The following is a 20882-nucleotide window of genomic DNA, read 5'->3' as shown; positions in this document are numbered from 1 at the left end:
AAAAGATTAACAGAATTGAAAGACCACTAGCAAGACTAATAAAGAAGAAAAGGGAGAAGAATCAAATAGACGCAATAAAAAATGATAAAGGGGATATCACCACTGATCCCACAGAAACACAAACTACCATCAGAGAATACTATAAACATCTCTATGCAAATAAACTAGAAAATCTACAAGAAATGGATAAATTCCTGAACACATACATCCTCCCAAGACTAAATCAGGAAGAAGTTGAATCTCTAAATAGACCAATAACAGGCTCTAAAATTGAGGCAATAATTAATAACCTACCAACCAAAAACACTCCAGGACCAGAGGGATTCACAGCCGAATTCTACCACAGGTACAAAATGAAGCTGGTACTATTCCTTCTGAAACTACTTCAACCAATAAAAAAAGAGGGAATCCTCCCTAACTCGTTATATGAAGCCAGTATCATCCTGATACTAAAGCCTGCCAGAGACACAACAAAAAAAGAGAATTTTATACCAATATCCCTGATGAACATCAACGTAAAAATTCTCAATAAAATACTGACAAACCGAATCCAGCAGCACATCAAAAAGCTTATCCACCACAATCAAGTCCGCTTCATTCCTGGGATGCAAAGTTGATTCAACATACACAAATCAATAAACATAATCCATCACATAAACAGAACCAACGACAAAAACCACATGATTATCTCAATAGATGCAGAAAAAGCCTTTGACAAAACTCAACAGCCCTTCATGCTAAAAACTCTCAATAAACTAGGTATTGATGGAACGTATCTCAAAACAATAAGAATTATTTATCACAAACCCACAGGCAATATCATACTGAATGGGCAAAAACTGGAAGCATTCGCTTTGAAAACTGGCACAAGACAGGGATGCCCTCTCTCACCACTCCTATTCAACATAGTGTTGGAAGTTCTGGTCAGGGCAATCAGGCAACAGAAAGAAATAAAGGGTATTCAGTTAGGAAAAGAGGAAGTCAAATTGTCCCTGTTTGCAGATGACATGATTGTATATTTAGAAAACCCCATCATCTCAGCCCAAAATCTCCTTAAGCTGACAAGCAACTTCAGCAAAATCTCAGGATACAAAATCAAGGTGCAAAAATCACAAGCATTCCTATACACCAATAGCAGACAAACAGAGAGCCAAATCATGAGTGAACTCCCATTCACAGTTGCTACAAAGAGAATAAAATAACTGGGAATCCAACTTACAAGGAATGTGAAGGACCTCTTCAAGGAGAACTACAAACCACTGCTCAAGGAAATAAGAGAGGACACAAATGGAAGAACATTCCATGCTTATGGATAGGAAGAATCAGTATCATGAAAATAACCATACTGCCCAAGGTAATTTATAGATTCAATGTCATCCCCATCAAGCTACCAATGACTTTCTTCACAGAATTGGAAAAATCTACTTTAAAGTTCATATGGAACCAAAAAAGAATCCTCATTGCCAAGACAATCCTAAGCAAAAAGAACAAACCTGGAGGTATAATGCTACCTGACCTCAAACTATACTACAAGGCTACAGTAATCAAAACAGCATGGTACTGGTACCAAAACAGAGAGATAGACCAATGGAACAGAACAGAGCCCTCAGAAATAAAACCACACATCTACAGCCATCTGATCTTTGATAATCCTGACAAAAACAATAAATGGGAAAAGAATTCCCTATTTAATAAATGGTGCTGGGAAAGCTGACTAGCCAAATGTAGAAAGCTGAAACTGGATCCCTTCCTTACACCTTATACAAAAATTAATTCAAGATGGATTGGAGACTTAAATGTTAGACCTAAAACCATAAAAACTCTAGAAGAAAACCTAGGCAATACCATTCAGGACATAGGCATGGGCAAGGACTTCATGACTAAAACACCAAAAGCAATGGCAACAAAAGCCAAAATAGACAAATGGGATCTAATTAAACTTAAGAGCTTCTGCACAGCAAAAGAAACTACCATCAGAGTAAACAGGCGGCCTACAGAATGGGAGAAAATTATTGCAATCTACCCATCTGACAAAGGGCTAATATCCAGAATCTACAAATAACTCAAACAAATTTACAAGAAAAAAACAACCCCATCAAAAAGTGGGCAAAGGATATGAACAGACACTTCTCAAAAGAATATATTTATGCAGCCAACAAACATGAAAAAAAAAAAGCTCACCATCACTGGTCATTAGAGAAATGCAAATCAAAACCACAATGAGATACCATCTCACACCAGTTAGAATGGTAATTATTAAAAAGTCAGGAAACAACAGATGCTGGAGAGGCTGTGGAGAAACAGGAATGCTTTTACACTGCTGGCGGGAGTGTAAACTAGTTCAACCATTGTGGAAGACGGTGTGGCGATCCCTCAAGGATCTAGAACTAGAAACACTATTTGACCCAGTGATCACATTACTGGGTATATACCCAAAGGATTATAAATCATGCTACTATAAAGACACATGCACATGTATGTTTATTGTGGCACTATTCACAATAGCAAAAACTTGGAACCAACCCAAATGTCCATCAATGATAGACTGGATTAAGAAAATGTGGCACATACACACCATGGAATACTATGCAGCCATAAAAGAGGATGAGTTCATGTCCTTTGCAGGGACATGTATGAAGTGGGAAACCATCATACTGAGCAAACTATCACAAGTACAGAAAACTAAACACCGCATGTTCTCACTCATAGGTGAGAATTGAACAATAAGAACACTTGGACACAGGGTGGGAAACATCACACACAGGGGCTTGTCATGGGGTGGGGGTGGGGGGAGGGATAGCATTAGGAGAAATACCTAATGTAAATGATGAGTTAATGGGTGCAGCAAACCAACATGGCACATGTACCTGCACATTGTACCCTAGAACTTAAAGTATAATAAAAATAAAAAAAGAAAAGAGAAAAACCATAAGCCTGTGAATCCTTCACCAGCAACCAAGGTACCCAGGTTCTCTCTTCAAAGTTGACTAGAAGGCTGGCGCGACTCAGGGAGAGAAAGAACAGGCAGTGTTCCAACCTGAGAGCCAGCCACACAGTGAAGGGGAACCCCCTCCACCCAGCCAAGGGAGGTAGTGAGTGAGCTTGCTACCAGCAGGGGAAACTGTACTGTTTCCACAGAACTGTGCAACTCACAGATTGGAATATCCCACTCACAAACCCATGCCATTGGTGCCTAGCATCTCAACCCTGAAAAGTACAGACTCTTACAGCCTCTTAGCTGGAATCTGCTTAAGCCCACCAAACTCCCGGCGGGAGGGGCAACCAGCACTGACTGCAGCTTCCTGCTGTCTAAGCCATTTGAGCTCCTTGGGGGAGCGGCAGCACTGGGACTCACAAAGGCCTAACAGGCTAAGTTCCCTGGGTGTGGGAAGGCCTGCAAACATTTCTATAGCTCCAGGCTGCACTTTTCCCATGCTGGAGCCAGGGAGGCTGGATGGCTTGATCCCAAGAGTTGTCCTCACAGCCCAACACACCTGTGTGGCAATCTGCAGCCAGAATGCCTCTTCAGGCCTAACCCTGACCAATCCTTCCTCATCGGGTGGGCCTTCCCTGCAGGATCTCCAATAACTCCAGCCAGAGGCTCAGAGACAGAATTCAGATCTCCCTGGGCCTGAGCCTCTAGGGGCAGGAGTGGCCGTAGTCTCGGCAGATCAGCAGACTTACCCTCTCCTCCTGGTAGTTCTGAGGAATGCAGGTAGCCCAGATGAGTGGGTTTCCCCCAGTGAAGCACACCCTCTCCACCAAGGGACAAAGTGCTTTACTAAATGGTTTCTGCTTCCCAGGGTGAGCTGCAGAAACCCTGGGTGAGATCACTCAGAACTGGGTGAGACCCATTCAGAAGATGGGAAATAAAAAACTGCACTGAGCTAAAGGAGCATGTTCTAACCCGATGCAAACAAGCTAAGAACTTTGATAAAAGGTTAGAGTTGTCAGACACCCTATACAGGAGCAATCCTACTGGCATCAGGTTGGTGCCCCTCAAGGTCAGAGGTCCTGGAAGCAGGAGCAGGCATCCATCTTTGCTGTTCTCCAGCCTCCTTGAGTGACATCTCCAGGCACAGAAGCAAATCAGATGAATAGGGCCTGAAGTGACCCCCCAGCAAACTGCAGCAGCCCTACAGAAGAGGGACCTAACTACTGAAAGAAAAACAAAGAAGTAGAGAGTGACAACAACAGCATCAACAGCAACAAAAAAGGCCCCCACAAAAACCCCATCCAAGGGTCACCACCCACAAAGACTGAAACTAGATAAACTCATGAAGATGAGAAAGAATCAACAAAAAAATGCTGAAAACCCAAATGGCCAGACTGCCTCTTCTTGTCCAATGATTGCAACGTCTCTCCATCAAGGGTGTAGAACTAGACAGAGGATCAGATAGACAAATTGACAGATGTAGGATTCAGAAGATGGGAAATAAAAAACTACACTGAGCTAAAGGAGCATGTTCTAACCAGATGCAAAGAAGCTAAGAACTTTGATAAAAGGTTAGAGGAATTGCTAACTAGAATAACCAGTTTAGAGAGGAACAGAAATGACCTGATAGAGCTGAGAAATACAGCACAAGAACTTCATGAAGCATATACAAGTATCAACAGCCAAATCGACCAAGTGGAAGAAAGGATATCAGAGTTTGAAGACCACCTTACTGAAATAAGACATGCAGACAAGAATAGAGAAAAAAAAGGATGAAAAGGAATGAACAAAGTCTCCAAGAAATATGAGACTTTATAAAAAGACTGAACCAGCAATTGATTAGAGTACCAGAAGGAGATAAGGAGAACAGAAACAAGCTGGAAAACACACTTCAGGATATTATCCAGGAGAACTTCCCCAACCTAACAAAGACAGAACAACAAGCAAATTCAGGAAATACAGAGAACACCATTAAGATACTCCACTAGATCACCTCCAAGACACATAATCATCAAATTCTCCAAGGTTGAAATGAAGGAAAAAATGTTAAGGGCAGATAGAAAGGCCAGGTCACCTACAAAGGGAAGGCCATCAGACTAACAGCAGACCTCTCAGCAGAAATTCTACAAGCCAGAAGAGACTGGGGACGAATATTCAACATTTTTGAAGAAAAGAATTTTCAACCCAGAATTTCATATCCACCCAAATTAAGCTTCATAAACGAAAAAGAAATAATTCTTTCCAGAAAAGCAAATGCTGAGGGATTTCATTACCACCAGGCCTGCCCTGCAAGAGTTGCTGAAAGAAACACTAAATATGGAGGTGAAAAAAAAGGTACCAGCCACTGCAAAAACACACCGAAATATAAAGACCATGACACTATGAAGAAACGGCATCAACTAGGGTGCAAAATAACCAAACAGCATCATGATGAAAGGATCAAATTCACACATACCAATGCTAACCTTAAATGTAAATGGAATAAATGCCCCAATTAAAAGACACAGACAGGCAAATTGGATAGTCAAGACCTATTGGTGTACTGTATTCAGGAGACCCATCTTACGTGCAAAGATACACACAAGCTCAAAATAAAGAGATGGAGGAAAATTTACCAAGCAAATGGAAAGCAAAAATAAAGCAGGGGTTATAGTCCTAGTCTCTGATAAAACAGACTTTAAAACAACAAACATCAAAAAAGACAAAGAAGGGCATTACATAATGGCCAAGGGAACAATTCAACAAGAGGAGCTAACTATTCTAAATACATGTGCACCCAATATAGGAGAACCCAGATTCACAAAATAAGTTCTTAGGGACTTACAAAGAGACTTAGACTCCCTCACAATAATAGTGGGAGACATTAACACTCCACTGTCAGTGTTAGACAGATCAATGAGACAGAAAATTAACAAGGATATTCAGAATTTGAACTCAGCTCTGTATCAAGTGCATCCAGTAGACATCTACAGAACTCACCACCCCATATCAACAGAATATACATTCTTCTCAGTGCCACATGGCACATATTGTAACTGGAAGTAAAATGCTCCTCAGCAAATGCAAAATAACTGAAATTATAACAAGCAGTCTCTCAGACCACAGAGCAATCAAATTAGAACCAGGATTAAGAAACTCACTCAAAACCACATAAGTTCATGGAAATTAAACAACTTGCTCCTGAATGACTACTGGGTAAATAATGAATTAAGGCAGAAATCAAGAAGTTCTTTGAAACCAATGAGAACAAAGAGACAGTGTACCAGGATCTCTGGGACACAGCTAAAGCAGTGCTAAGAAGGAAATTTTATAGCACTAAATGCCCACATCAGAAAGCTAGAAAGATCTGAAACTGACACCCTAACGTAACAGTTAAAAGAGGTAGAGAGACAAGAACAAACTAATCCAAAAGCTAGCAGAAGACAAGAAATAATTAAGATCAGAAAAGAATTGAAGAAGATAGAAACACAAAAAACCCTCCAAAAAATCAATGACCCCAGGAGCTAATTTTTTGAAAAAAATAACAAAATAGACAGACAGCTAGATGAACTAATAAAGAAGAAGAGAAAGAAGAATCAAATAGACACAATAAAAAATGATAAAGAGGATATCACCAAAGGCCCCACAGAAATGCAAACTACCATTAGAGAATACTATAAATGCTCTTTATGCAAATAAACTAGAAAATCTAGAAGAAATGGATAAATTCTTAGATGCATATACCCAACCAAGACTAAACCAGGACGAAGTTGAATCCATGAATAGACCATTAACAAGCTCTGACATTTAGGCAGTAATTAATAGCCTATGAACAAAGAAAAGCCCAAAACCAGATGAATTCACAGCTGAATTCTACCAGAAATACAAAGCTGGTACCATTCCTTCTGAAACTATTCCAAACATTTAAAAAGGAGGGACTCTCTCATAACTCATTTTATGAAGCCAGCATCATCCTTATACCAAAACCTGGAAGAGACATAACAGAAAAAAGAAAATTTTAGGCCGATATCCCTGATGAACATCAATGCAAAAATCTTCAATAAAATACTGGCAAACCAAATCCAGCAGCTCATCAAAAAATTTATCCACCATGATCAAGTTGGTTACATCCCTGGGATGCGAGGCTGGTTCAACATATGCCAATAATAAACGTAATCCATCACATAAACAGAACCGAAGACAAAAACCACATGGTTATCTGAATAAATGAGGAAAAGGTCTTTGATAAAATTCAACATCCCTTCTTCATGTTAAAAACTCTCACTAAACTAGGTATTGATGGAACATATCTCACAGTAATAAGAGTTATTTACGACAAACCCACAGCCAATATCGTATTGAATGAAAAGCACTCCCTCTGAAAACCAGTACAAGACAAGGATGCCCTCTCTCACCATTCCTATCCAACATGGTATTGGAAGTTCTGGCCAGGGCAATCAGGCAAGAGAAAGAAATAAAGGCCCAAAAACTTCTTGAACTGATAAGCAACTTCGGCAAAGTCTCAGGATACAGAATCAGTGTGCAAAAATCACAAGCATTCCTTTACACCAACCACAGACAATCAGAGAGCCAAATCACGAATGAACTCCCATTCACAATCATTACAAACAGAATAAAATACCTAGGAATACCGCTACCAAGGGATGTAAAGGACCTCTTCAAGGAAAACTATAAACCATTGCTCATGGAAATAAGAGAGGACACAAACAAATGGAGAAACATTCCATACTCATGGATAGGAAGAATCAATATTGTGAAAATGACCACACTGCCTAAAGTAATTTATACATTCAATGCTATTTCCATCAAACTACCATTGACATTCCTCACACAATTAGAAAAAATTAGTTTAAGTTTCATATGGAATCAAAGAAGATCCATATAGCCAAGACAATCCTAAGCAAAAAGAACAAAGCTGGAGGCATCACACTACCTGACTTCAAACTATACTACAAGGTTACAGTAACCAAAACAACATGATACTGGTACCAAAACAGACATATAGACTAATAGAGCAGAACAGAGACCTCAGAAGTAACACCACACATCTACAGCCATCTGATCTTCAACAAACCTGACAAAAACAAGCAATAAAGAATGGATCTCCTATTCAATACACGGTGCTGGGCAAACTGGCTAGCCATATGCAGAAAACTGAAACTGGACCCCTTTTTTTTATACCTTACACAAAAATTAACTCAAGATGGATCAAATACTTAAATGTAAATTCCAAAACCATGAAAACCCTAAAAGAAAATCTAGGCAATACCATTTAGGACATAGGCATGGGCAAAGACTTCATGACAAAAACCCCAAAAGCAATTGCAACAGAGGCCAAAATTGACAAATGGGATCTAATTAAACTAAAGACCTTCTGCAGAGCAAAAGAAACTAGCATCAGACTGAACAGGTAACACACAGAATGGGAGAAAATTTTTGCAATCTACCCATCTGACAAAGGTCTAATATCCAGAATTTACATGGAACTTAAACATATTTACAAGAAAAAAACAAACAAACCTATCAAAAGGTGGACAAAGGATATAAACAGACACTTCTCAAAAGAAGACATTTATGTGGCCAACAAAGATATGAAAGAAAGCTCAACATCACTGATCATCAGAGAAACACAAATCAAAACCATAATGAGATACCATCTCATGCCAGTCAGAATGGCAATTATTAAAAAGTCAGGAAACAATAGGTGCTGACGAGGCTGTGGAGAAATAGGAACGCTTTTACACTGTTGGTGGGAATTTAAATTAGTTCAACAATTGTGGAAGACAGTGTGGTGATTCCTCAAGGATCTACAACCAGAAATACCATTTGACCCAGTAATCCCATTACTGGGTATATACCAGAAGAATAAAAATCATTCTGCTATAAAGACACATGCACACATATGTTTACTGCAGCACTATATACAATAGCAAAGACATAGAACCAACCCAAATGCCCATCAATGATAGACTAGATAAAGAGAATGTGGTACATATACACCAAGGAATACTATGCAGACATAAAAAGGAATGAGATCATGTCTTTTGTAGGAACATGGATGAAACTGGGAGCCATCATCATCATCAAACAAATACAGGAATAGAAAACCAAATACTGCATGTTCTCACTCATAAGTGGGAGTTGAACATTGAGAACACACAGACACAGAGAGGGGAACAACACACAACAGGGCCTGTTGGGTGGCGAGGAGTGAGGGGAGGGAACTTAGAAGACAGATCAATAGGTGCAGCAAACTACCATGGCAAGTGTATACCTATGGAACAAACCTGCACGTTCTCCACAGGTATCCCCCCGACTTTTTTTAGAAGAGATAAAAAAATAAAATAAAATAAGTAAGTTACTATGTTACTGGTTGGTGTCTTTACTTTGCTATAATAAAGTGTGCCCCTCTTACTTATAAAAACAAGTTAACTCTAAAACAGCCTCAGGTCCCCCAGAAGGTATTCTTGAATAAGACATTGTTATCATAGACGATGACAGCCCCATTCATGTTATTGCCCTTGAAGAACTTCCAGTGGGACAAGATGTGGAGGTAGAAGACAATGATGTTGATGATCCTGACCCTGGGTAGGCCTAGGCTAATGTTTGTCTTGTGTGCCTCAGTTTTTAAGAAAAAAGTTTAGAATGTACGAAATATAAATATGAAATGTTTTAAATAGAAAAAACCTTTAAGAATATAAAGAAAATATTTTTAACAGTTGTATAGTATGTTTGTATTTTAAGCTAAATATTATTATGAAAGTCAAAAAAGTTTAAAATAATTAAAATGCTTATAGAGTTAAAAAGTTACAGTAAGCTAACATTATTTAAAAAAGAAAAAATTAAAGTAATTACAGTGTTACATAAGTGAAGAATGTTTATGAATTCTATAGTAGTGTCCTAGGCCTTCCCATTCCCTCACCACTCACCAACCTACTCAAAGCTGCATGACTCACTTTCAGTCTTGCCAGTTCTATTCATTGTAAGTGACCTGTATGGGTATATCGTTTTTAAATGTTATACCATGTTTTTACTGTACCTCTTCTATGTTTACATATGCAAATACTCACTATTGTGTTACAATTGCCTATTCAGTAGAGTAACATGTTATATAGGTTTTCAGCCTAGCAGGAATAGGCTATACCCTATAGCCTAGGTGTATAGTAAGCTATACTATCTTGGTTTCTGTAAGTACACTCTACGATGTTTGCACAATGACAAAATTACCTAACGACAAATTTGACAGAACGTATGCCCATCATTAATCAAAGTATGGCTGTATTTGGATTTATTTCTGGATTCTCTATTCTCTTCCATTAGTCTATGCATCTGATTTTATGTTAGTATTATTCTGTTTTGACTACTATAACTTTCTAGTATATTCTGAAGTCATGGAATGTGATGCCTATACCATTGTTCCTTTTGTTCATAACTGGTTTAGCTATTCAGAGTCTTTTTGGGTTCCCTATGAATTTTAGAATTTTTTCTATATTTCTATGAAGAATTTCATTAATATTTTGAAAGGGATGGCACTGAATCTATAGCTTCGTTTGGGCAGTATGGTCGCTTTAACAATATTAATTTTTTCAATCTATAAACATGAAATGTCTTGCCATTTTTTGTGTGTCCTCTTCAACTATTTTCATCACAGTTTTACAATTTTTATTTTACAGATTGTTCACAACCTTGGTTCAATTTATTCCTACGTCTGTTTTTGTGTGGCTATAGTAAATAAGATTGCTTTCTGGATTTCTTTTTCAGACAGTTCATTATTGGCATATAGAAACTATACTGATTTTTGTGGGTTTATTTTGTATCCTGAGACTTTATTGAATTCACTGATCCATTCTAAGGTTTTTTGGTGGACTCTGCAGGTCTTCCTACATACAAGATTATGTCTCCTGCAAAGAGGGACAATTTAATGCCTCCTTTCCAGTTTAGTTGCACTTTATTTCTTCCCTTGTGTGATTGCTATGGTGAGGATTTCCAGTAATATGCTGAATAAGAATGGTGAAGGTGGGGATCTTTTTTTTTTTTTTTTTCTCAAGTAAACTCTCAACTTTTCCCCATTCAGTAAGACATTAGTTGCAGGTTTTTCACATACGGCTTTTATTCTATTGGAATATATTCCTTCTATATTTATTTGGTTAAAGTTTTTATTGTGAGAGGATGTTGAATATTTTTTCCTACTTGCAAGCTAACAAGTTAATTTTCATTTTCCTTTCTTTTCTTTTTTTTTCACCCAGGCTGTAGTTCAATGGCATGATGATAGCTCACCACAACCTCAAACTCCTGGGCTCAAGCAATCCTCTCACCTCAGCTTCTTGAATAGCTGGGACTACAAGTGCATGCCACATGCCTAATTTTTTTTAAAAAGACAGGGTCTCACTATGTTACCCAGGCTGGGATGTTGAATTTTATTAAATGCTTTTTCTGCATCATTTGAGACAATCATATGGTTTTGTCCTTAATTCTGTTCATGTGATATATCATATTTATTGATTTGTATATGTGGAACCATCCTTTCATTCCACTTGATCATGGTGTATTACCTTTTATGTGCTTTTGAATTTGGTTTCCAAGTATTTTGTTGAATATTTTTGTATCTGTGTTTATCAGGGGTATTGACCTGCAGTTTTCTTTTTTTGTTGTTGTGTCCTTGTCAGGTTTTGGAATGAGAGTAACGTTGGCCTCATAGAATGTTTGGAGGAGTTCCCTCCCCTTCAACTTTTTGGAATAATTTGAGAAGAAATGGTGTTAGAAATATTTGGTAGAATTCAACAGTAGTCATCTGGTCCTTGGCTTTTCATTGTTGGGAGATGTTTTTATTACTCCTTCAATCTTATTACTTGTTGGTCTGTTGAAGTTTTCTATTTCTTCCTGGTTCAATATTTGTAGGTTGTATGTTTCCAGGAATTTATCCCTTTCCTCTAGGTTTTCCAATTTCTTAGCATAAAGTTGTTCATAATAGTCTTAATGATCCTTTACATTCTGTGGTACCAGTTGTAAAGTCTACTTTTTTCAATGCTGTTTTTATTTATTTGGTTCTTTCTAACTATAATTTTGTGCACATTAAACAACCTTTCTCTCCCTCACCCTCCCCCTTATCCCCAGGCTCTGGTAACTACTCTTCTACTCTCTAATTTATGAGATTAACTTTTTAAACTTCCACATATGAGAATATGCAGTATTTGTCTTTCTGTACCTGGCTTATTTCACTTGATACAGTGTCTTCTAGGTTCATCCACATTGCAATAAATGACAGGATTTCATTCTTCTTTATGCCTAATAAGCAATTGTGTATGTATATCGCATGTTCTTTTTTTTCCTTTTATGTAGAGACAGGGTCTCACCATGTTGCCCAGGCTGTACTTAAACCCCTGGGCTCAAGTGATCCTCCCACCTCAGCCTCCCAAAGTACTGGAATTGCAGGCATGAACCATCAAGCCCAACCTATAGACCACATTTTCTTTATCTGTTCATCTGTTGGTTGATTCTATAGCTTGGTTATTGTGAATAGTGCTGTAATAAAGTGGGAGTGCAGATATATCTTTGGTATACTTACTAATTTCCACTCCCCTTGGCGAAATACCCAGTAGTGGTATGGCTGGACCACATGGCAGTTCTAATTTTAGTTTTTGAGAAGACTCCATACTGTTTCCCATAACAGCTATATTAATTTACCTTACCAAAGAGACTGTGTAAGTTACTATTTCTGTGTATCATTGTCAGAGTATGTTTTGTTTTGTCCTTTTTATAAGTGTCACTTTTATTGGGGTGAGATATGTCATTGTGGTTTTGATTTGCATCTCCCTGATGATTAGTGATGTTGAACATTTTTTCAGATACCTGTTGGCTATTTTCATGTCTTCTTTTGAGAAATGTTATTCAGAGTCTTTACAGATTTTTAAATTGAATTTTTTTTACTGTTGAGTCACTTGAGATTCTTATATATTTCAGGTATTATTCCCTCATTGGATGTACTGGAAGCTTGTTTTATATTTAATTAATTCTAGAAGATTCATCAGGAACCCTTCCAAGAAGTGTCTACAGTTACATGTTCCATGAGTGCTTGATTGAATTCTCCATCATTCTTTCAAGACTGGTGGCAGGTAGGAGTTATTAGATAGCATAAGGAAGAACTGTAATAGCATTGTTTGAAAATGAAATGGGCTGGCTTGGGAAGCTGTAAATTATCTGTTCCTGGGAAAAGAAAGCAAGGATTTGGAAGGAATGTACATGCCAGACAGGGGTTGAGTAAGATGAGCTCCTTCTAACTCACAGCTTCTGTGACTATGTGCACTGTCCATGTCTCCAGGATCCATCCAGGATGCTTCTAATTGCAGACATGTGGTCTCTGCATGGCCCAGCATTGATCCACATGTTCTCCTTCTGACACCTGGGAAAAAAGGTTGTGCCCCAGAAAGATGCCTGGTGTGGGATTCAGGACACCTGGGCTGCAGTACTGTCTCTGACACATGCCATGCAACACTATCCTCATTCTCTCTCTGATCTCAGCATTTTCTCCAGCAAAATGAGAGACCTGGATACTCCTAAGTGGTCTTCACTGTCCTGTGTTTCTCCGACAGTCTTTGGGCCCTCAACAAAGTAAGCAGATGCCAAGACAAAGATGTGTGAGGTGCCCAAGCCAGTATAGCACTTATACAGTGTGAGGTCCCTGAGTCAGTGTGGCACTTACATGGTGTGAGAGACCTGAGCAGCTTGTGGAAATCTGGCCAAAGCTCCATCACTGCAGACATACAGGGGAGAACAAATATATTGCAACAGCTGTAGGTGTGACTATCCTTCTGTCAGTCCCAAAAGGGTGGCTGTCTTCTTTTTTATTTATTTATTTATTTATTTATTTATTTATTTATTCCATCAGTGACAGATTGGATTAAGAAAATGTGGCACATATACACCATGGAATACTATGCAGCCATAAAAAAGGATGAGTTTGTGTCCTTTGTAGGGACATGGATGCGGCTGTCTTCTTTCTAACCATCTCCAACTCACAGGCCAGCAGGCCAGGTGATAAGTTAGCAAAGACTGCCCTCCTCCCTCTTCAGCCTGTCCGAACACCTGTGTGATCTGTACCTATAACCTGCATGAAGTTATATGCTCAAGTTCACATCTCTCTTCCCCTCTCCACCCTTCACACTGCTCTTGGAGTCCTTCAAAGGCAAGACTCAAACTATGCTGTCTGTGTCACTGGGCCTTGCACATTCCTGGTAGACAATAGTGCTCAGTGGACTAGTAAGGAGTGAATGAGAGGAAAAATATGAGCCCAATGAACAAGACAGTAAATGGCTCTGCAGGAAAGATGGGTAGACAGGGTAGGGCTCCATCTTACAAGTAAAGGAATGGTCACCTACCAAATACAACAAACAGGTGTTTATTGAATGAAACACTCAAAAAACCCTAAAGGAGTCATGCAAGGGCAACCACAGTCCCCATTCAGCAGACAAGCAGTGAGCACTCTCTGACCCCCACATCCATCCCTGACTTCATGAAGCTTACTTTTCTATGTGAATGTGTGTGTATACACACACATATATATGTATACAAAAAATAATTTTTCATGTGGATCAATAATTTGCATGAAATGGGTCATGTTGTTGAAATAGAGGATGGCATAGAGATGGGGTACAAATCACACTGGGTATAAGGTGATGTGTATACTGACTGTGGAGAGGTGGAGGCTCAGGTAGTGGAAAGGGTAAAATTAATGCAGTTGTCCCAAGTTATTCCACATGTTAATGAATCACAGTTGATCCAATTATAGTATTACATAAAATGCTTCCTTTCATGTCAATCTAAAAATCAGACCAGCTCTTTGCTGTATCCTCCATAATTTTCTTTGAATCTTTTGCATAGAATTCTGGTGTGAGATTAGGTTGGACAATCCTAACTTGCATCTGTTACAAATGTTTACTCCAGTGATTTCAATTATAGCCTGTGCTTGGATAATAATTTATAGACATTCATTCAATACCTATTTATTGAAATTCTTTATAAGTTATGTTCCATTTTATACACAGAGTTTAAAAAATCAGTTACGATCTCCATGTTATTTCTATAACATCATCCCTAATATTTGGGAACATCTGGAGTTCACAATTTAAAATTTTTTCTCAGTTATTTGACATGGTATGTTGACATCCTTACTCTTTCAGTTAGTATTTAAAATCTTTCTAAGGATACTGTCTTGTTCTTTACTCCTGATAGTAACAAAATTAGATTGAATCAGACAAAAAGGCACACAATGTTTTTGCATTGGAAATCTCAATATTACTTGAAATGTCAATTTTCATAAATTTATAATTTTAGAGTCCAACAAAAATTCCAATAAATTTCTTTCTCTTGTTTTGAAACCATACAAGTTAATTATAACGTCCATATAGAAAAACGAAACATCAAAAGGGCAGAGCAAGGTAGCCAAATAGAACCCTCCAGCAACCATCTCCTCTCAGAAACACAAAATTGAACTATCCATGCAAGAAAACACCTTCATAAAAACAAAAAAAAAATTCAGGTCACTAATCACCGTACCTGGTTTTAACATAATATCAAGAAAAATGGCATTTATGGGTCATAGGAAAAATATTCTTTCACTGTCTGCACCACCCCTCCCTTATCCTGTGGCAGAGCAGTGCAGACAGAAAAATCTGTGTGCTTGCAGGAGAAAAAGCAAAGTGAGTGTGAGACTTTGCATTGGAACTCAGTACTGCTCTGTCACAATGGAACACAATTCAGGGAGGAATTCTGCTGGTACCCATGGAGGAAGCATTTTGACCAGTCCTGGACAGAAGAAAATCCTCAGCTCCAGTGGGAGGAACATGAGTCCGGCTGGATCCATGTCCAGTTGACTAAAGTAGCCTTGGGCCCCATACATTTGCGTAGCAGTCAGATTACAAGGACTATAGTCCTTGGGCAAGACTTGGGGCTGCACTGGTCTCAGAGGAGTGGATTTAGGGTGCATGTGACTTAGTGCAACACCAGCTGTCACAGATAAAAGAATGCTGCCTTATCTCTCTAATTTCAGGCAATGCAGCTCTGGGATAAAGATACTTTCCACTTGGGGAAAGGAGAGGAAAGTGTACAGAGAACTTTGTCTTATAACTTAGGTATTAACTCAGTCATAGGAAAACATAGCAACAGGTAGAGTCCTGAAGCTACTGATTCCATGCCTTTGCTCCTGGACGGCATTTCCAGATACACTCAGGGCAAGAAGAGAATCCACTGCCTTGGTGGAACAGACCTAACTCTGCTGACTACAGTGCTTTTGAGCCTTAAACATCAGTGGTAGCCAAGCATTGGTCAGCACAGGCCTTGGGCAAGACCCAGTACTGTACTAGTTTGTAAGGCTTCAGATGCAACCCAGCACAGTGCCAGCTGTGGTGGTCACAGAAGTGCTCATATCACCCTTCCCCCAACTCCAGGAAGGCTAGCATGTAGAAAGACTCCTGATTCAAAGAAAAGGAGGGAACAGACCTAGAGACTTTGCCTGGTAACCCAAGGAATTTTCTCTTATCTTACCTAAACCCACAAAGGCAGTGCATCTAAGAGTCAGCAAGAGTCACAGTGTTCATGGGCTTAGGGAACCCCACAGTGCTGATATGACTGCAGTGACCACAGGCTTAGGTCACAGCACTCAATGCCCTTTGAATATGTGGAAAGACTTCTCAAAAAGGATGGATACAAACAAACCTACACTGTGAAGGTTGGAATAAATACCTAACTCTTCATCTATTGATATGCAGAAATCCACAAGCATCCAGAAAACAAGACCCCATCAAACAAACCAAATAAGGCAATCCAGGAATGACAGAGATCCAGAAGTGATGGAGATATGTGACCTCTCAGACAGGGAATTCAAAATAGCTGTCTTGAGGAAGCTCAGCAAACTTCAAGATAACACAGAGAAGGAATTCAGAATTCTATCAGATAAATTTTAAAAGGAGATTGAAATACTTTTAAAAAACAGAAATTCTGGAGCTGAAAAATTCAATTGCCAAATATACATTAATCGGCTGAAAAATACACCAGTCTCTCAAGAGCAAAACTGATCAAGCAGAAAACTTAGTGAGCATGAAGACAGGTTATATAAAAATACACAGAGAAGAAAAAAAGGATTAAAAACAGCATGCCTATAAGAACCAGACAATAGCCTCAAAAGGGCAAATCTGAAAGTTATTAGCCTTAAAGAGGATGCAGAGAAAGAGATAGCAAGATAGAAAGGTTATTCAAAGAAATAATAACAGACGGCTTACCAAATGTAGACAGAAAGATGAATATCCAGGTATAAGAAGGTCATGAGAAACAGCAAATGACTCAACCCAAATTAGACTATCTCAAGGCATAAAATAAACTCTCAAACTTCAAAGATAAAGAAGGGATTTTAAAAGCAGCATGGGAAAAGAAGCAAATAACATATAAAGCAGTTCCCATACAACTGGCAGCAGACTTCTCAGTGGAAATCTTACAGCCCAGGAAAGAGTGGGATGACATATTCAAAAACCTGAAGAAAAAAATATTCAATCTAGAATATTATATCCTACAAAAATATCCTTCAAACCTGAAGGACAAATAAAGACTTTCACAAACAAAAGTTGAAGGATTTTGTCAACATCAGACTTGTCTTACAAAAAATACTAAAGATAGTTCTTCATTCTAAAATAAAAAGATGTTAACAAACATCAAAAATCATCTGAATATATAAAACTCACTAGCAATAGTAACTAGACAGACAAATACAGAATACTCTAACACTGTTATTGCAATGTGTAAACCACTCACATATTTAGTAGGAAGACTAAGATACAAATTTATAATACAAAAAATAATAACTACAACATCTTTTTAAGAGATAGGCATACAAAGATAAAGGTAGACACATCAAAAAGTGAAAATGCAAGGGGATGGAGTTAAAGTGTAAATTTTTAAATTGTTTTTACTTGTTTGTCATTTAATTTTCTTTGTAATTAGAGTTAAGTGGTCGTCAGTTTAAAATAATTGGTTATATTTGCAAGCCTCATGGTAACCACAAAACAATCAACCTATAAAAGATACATTAAAGGCCTGTTGCGGTGGCTCACGCCTGTAATCCCAGCACTCTGGGAGGCCGAGACCGGCGGATCACGAGGTCCAGAGATCGAGACCATCCTGGCTAACACGGTGAAACCCCGTCACTACTAAAAATACAAAAATTAGCCGGGCGCGGTGGCAGGCGCCTGTAGTACCAGCTACACGGGAGGCTGAGGCAGGAGAATGGCATGAACCCAGGAAGTGGAGCTTGCAGTGAGTGGAGATCGCAACACTGCACTCCAGCCTGGGTGACAGAGCGAGACTCCGTCTCAAAAAAAAAAAAGGATACATTAAAAATAAATCATGATTCCCAGGCAAGATGGCCAAATAGGAACAGCTCCGGTCTGCAGCCCCCAGCAAGACCAATGCAGAAGGCGGGTGATTTCTGCATTTCAAAATGAGATACCTGGTTCTTCTCACTGGGACTGGTTAGACAGTAGGTGCCGCCCAAGAGGGTGAGCAGAAGCAGGGTGGGGCATTGCCTCACCCGGGAAATGCAAGGGGTTGGGAACTGCCTCCCATAGCCAAGGGAAGCTGTGAGGGACCATGCCATGAGGGATGGTGCTATCTGGCCCAGATACTACACTTTTCCCATGGTATTCACAACCTGCAGACCAGGAGATTCCCTTGGTTCCCTACAGCACAGGGCCCTGGGTTTCAAGCACAAAACTGGGCAGCTATTTAGGCAGACACTGAGCCAGCTGCAAGAGTTTTTTGGGTTTTTTTTTGTTTTGTTTTTTTGTTTTTTTCATACCTCAGTAGCCCCTGGAATGCCAGCAAGACAGAACCAATCACTCCCCTGGAAAGGGGGCTGAAGCCAGGGAGCTAAGTGGTCTTGCTCAGCAGATCCCACCCCCACAGAGCCCAGCAAGCTAAAATCCAGTGGCTTGAAATTCTTGCTGCCAGCACAGCAGTCTGAATTCAAAATGGGGACGCTTGAGCTTGGTGGCGGGAGGGGCATCTGCCATTACTGAGGCTTGAGTAGGCGGTTTTCCCCTCACAGTGTAAACAAACTCCCCGGGAAGTTCGAAGTGGGTGAAGCCCACCGAAGCACCACAAAGCCGTTATAGTCAGACTGCCTCTCTAGATTCCTCCCCTCTGGGGAGAGCATCTCTGAAAGAAAGGAAGGAACCTCAGTAGGGGCTTACAGATAAAACTCCCATCTCCCTGGGACATAGCACCTGGGGTAAGAGGCAGCTGTGGGTGCAGCTTCAGCAGACTTAAAAGTTCCTGCCCGCCAGCTCTGAAGACAACAGCAGATATCTCAGCACAGTGCTCAAGCACTGGTAGGGGAAATACAGCCTCCTCAAGTAGGTCCCTGACTCCCACCATGCCTCCTGACAGGAAGACATCTCCCAGCAGGGGTCGACAGACACATCACACAGGAGAGCTCTGGTTGGCATCTGGCAGGTGACCCTCTGGGACGAAGCTTCCAGAGGAAGCAGTAGGCAATAATCTTTGCTGTTCTGCAGCCTCCGCTGTGATACCCAGGCAAACAGGGTCTGGAGTGGACCCCCAGCAAACTCCAGCAGACCTGCAGAAGAGAGGCCTGACTGTTAGAAGAAAACTAACAAACAGAAAGCAATACCATTAACATCAACAAAAAGGACGACCATGCAAAAACTCCATCCAAGGTCACCAACAGCAAAGACCAAACGTAGATAAATCCACGAAGATGAGAAAAAAATCAGTGCAAAAAGGCTGAAAATTCCAAAAACCATAATGCCTCTCTTCCTCCAAAGGATCACAGCTCCTCACCATCAAGGGAACAAAAATGAATGGAAAATGAGTTTGACAAATTGACAGAAGTAGGCTTCAGAAGATGGGTAACAACAAACTCCTCTGAGCTACAGAAGCATGTTGTAACCCAATGCAAGGAAGCTAAGAACCTTGATAAAAGGTTAAAGGAATTGCTAACAAGAATAACCAGTTTGGAGAAAAACATAAAAGATCTGATGGAGCTGAAAAACATAGTATGAGAACTTCATGAAGCATACACAAGTATCAGTGGCCAAATTGATCAAGCAGAAGAAAGGAGGTCAGAGGTTGAAGATCAACTCAATGAAATAAAGCATGAAGACAAGATTAGAGAAAAAAGAATGAAAATGAATGAACAAAGCCTCCAAGAAATTGGGAATATGTGAAAAGACCAAACTCATGTTTGATTGTTGTACTTGAAAGTAACGGGGAGAATGGAACCAAGTTGCAAAACACACTTCAGGATATTATCCAGGAGAACATCCCCAATCTACCAAGACAGGCCAACATTCAAATTCAGAAAATACAGAGAACACCATAAAGATACTCTTCAAGAAGAGCAACCCCAAAACACATAATCGTCAGATTCACCAAGGTTGAAATGAAGGAAAAAATGTTAATGGCAGCTAGAAAGACAGCTTGGGCTACTCACAAAGGGAAGTCCATTAGACTAATAGCAGATCTCTCTGCAGAAAGCCTGGAAGCCAGAAGAGAGTGGGGGACAATATTCAACATCCCTAAAAAAAATTTTTTTCAACCCAGAATATCATATCCCACCAAACTAAGCTTCATAAATGAAGGAGAAATAAAATCCTTTCAAGACAAGCAAATGCTGAGAGATTTTGTCACTACCAGGCCTGCCTTACAAGAGCTCCTGAAGGAAGCACTAAACATGGAAAGGAACAACCAGTACTACCCACTGCAGAAACAAAATAAAATGTAAAACCATAGACACTATGAAGAAACTGCATCAACTAATGGGCAAAATAACCAGCTAGCAGCTGGGCATGGTGGCTTACGCCTATAATCCCAGCACTTTGGGAGGCTGAGGTGGGCAGATCACAAGGTCAGGAGATTGAGACCATCCCGGCTAACATGGTGA

The sequence above is a fragment of the Macaca thibetana genome, chromosome 10, assembly GCF_024542745.1.
Source record: "Macaca thibetana thibetana isolate TM-01 chromosome 10, ASM2454274v1, whole genome shotgun sequence".
NCBI classification, from domain to species: Eukaryota; Metazoa; Chordata; class Mammalia; order Primates; family Cercopithecidae; genus Macaca; species Macaca thibetana.
This window is presented reverse-complemented; position numbering follows the sequence as displayed.